Genomic DNA, 1994 nt, shown 5'->3' on the forward strand with positions numbered 1-1994 from the left:
GGAGAAAAATGTGTTCATTTCATGTATGCGCGAAATGCCTTAAAAATGGCTTTAAAATGGATTTGGAGCATGGAGACGATTATCTCGGGATTGCAAGATAACCAAACAAAACTTTTAGTGGATTTCTACTTATTTTATTAAATATCATCTCCACCAAACAGGACAAGCTTGCATCTGTTATAGTTTTGGAGAAAAATGTGTTCATTTCATGTATGCGCGAAATGCCTTAAAAATGGCTTTAAAATGGATTTGGAGCATGGAGACGATTATCTCGGGATTGCAAGATAACCAAACAAAACTTTTAGTGGATTTCTACTTATTTTATTAAATATCATCTCCACCAAACAGGACAAGCTTGCATCTGTTATAGTTTTGGAGAAAAATGTGTTCATTTCATGTATGCGCGAAATGCCTTAAAAATGGCTTTAAAATGGATTTGGAGCATGGAGACGATTATCTCGGGATTGCAAGATAACCAAACAAAACTTTTAGTGGATTTCTACTTATTTTATTAAATATCATCTCCACCAAACAGGACAAGCTTGCATCTGTTATAGTTTTGGAGAAAAATGTGTTCATTTCATGTATGCGCGAAATGCCTTAAAAATGGCTTTAAAATGGATTTGGAGCATGGAGACGATTATCTCGGGATTGCAAGATAACCAAACAAAACTTTTAGTGGATTTCTACTTATTTTATTAAATATCATCTCCACCAAACAGGACAAGCTTGCATCTGTTATAGTTTTGGAGAAAAATGTGTTCATTTCATGTATGCGCGAAATGCCTTAAAAATGGCTTTAAAATGGATTTGGAGCATGGAGACGATTATCTCGGGATTGCAAGATAACCAAACAAAACTTTTAGTGGATTTCTACTTATTTTATTAAATATCATCTCCACCAAACAGGACAAGCTTGCATCTGTTATAGTTTTGGAGAAAAATGTGTTCATTTCATGTATGCGCGAAATGCCTTAAAAATGGCTTTAAAATGGATTTGGAGCATGGAGACGATTATCTCGGGATTGCAAGATAACCAAACAAAACTTTTAGTGGATTTCTACTTATTTTATTAAATATCATCTCCACCAAACAGGACAAGCTTGCATCTGTTATAGTTTTGGAGAAAAATGTGTTCATTTCATGTATGCGCGAAATGCCTTAAAAATGGCTTTAAAATGGATTTGGAGCATGGAGACGATTATCTCGGGATTGCAAGATAACCAAACAAAACTTTTAGTGGATTTCTACTTATTTTATTAAATATCATCTCCACCAAACAGGACAAGCTTGCATCTGTTATAGTTTTGGAGAAAAATGTGTTCATTTCATGTATGCGCGAAATGCCTTAAAAATGGCTTTAAAATGGATTTGGAGCATGGAGACGATTATCTCGGGATTGCAAGATAACCAAACAAAACTTTTAGTGGATTTCTACTTATTTTATTAAATATCATCTCCACCAAACAGGACAAGCTTGCATCTGTTATAGTTTTGGAGAAAAATGTGTTCATTTCATGTATGCGCGAAATGCCTTAAAAATGGCTTTAAAATGGATTTGGAGCATGGAGACGATTATCTCGGGATTGCAAGATAACCAAACAAAACTTTTAGTGGATTTCTACTTATTTTATTAAATATCATCTCCACCAAACAGGACAAGCTTGCATCTGTTATAGTTTTGGAGAAAAATGTGTTCATTTCATGTATGCGCGAAATGCCTTAAAAATGGCTTTAAAATGGATTTGGAGCATGGAGACGATTATCTCGGGATTGCAAGATAACCAAACAAAACTTTTAGTGGATTTCTACTTATTTTATTAAATATCATCTCCACCAAACAGGACAAGCTTGCATCTGTTATAGTTTTGGAGAAAAATGTGTTCATTTCATGTATGCGCGAAATGCCTTAAAAATGGCTTTAAAATGGATTTGGAGCATGGAGACGATTATCTCGGGATTGCAAGATAACCAAACAAAACTTTTAGTGGATT

This window comes from Anomaloglossus baeobatrachus, unplaced genomic scaffold, assembly GCF_048569485.1.
Source record: "Anomaloglossus baeobatrachus isolate aAnoBae1 unplaced genomic scaffold, aAnoBae1.hap1 Scaffold_207, whole genome shotgun sequence".
NCBI lineage: Eukaryota > Metazoa > Chordata > Amphibia > Anura > Aromobatidae > Anomaloglossus > Anomaloglossus baeobatrachus.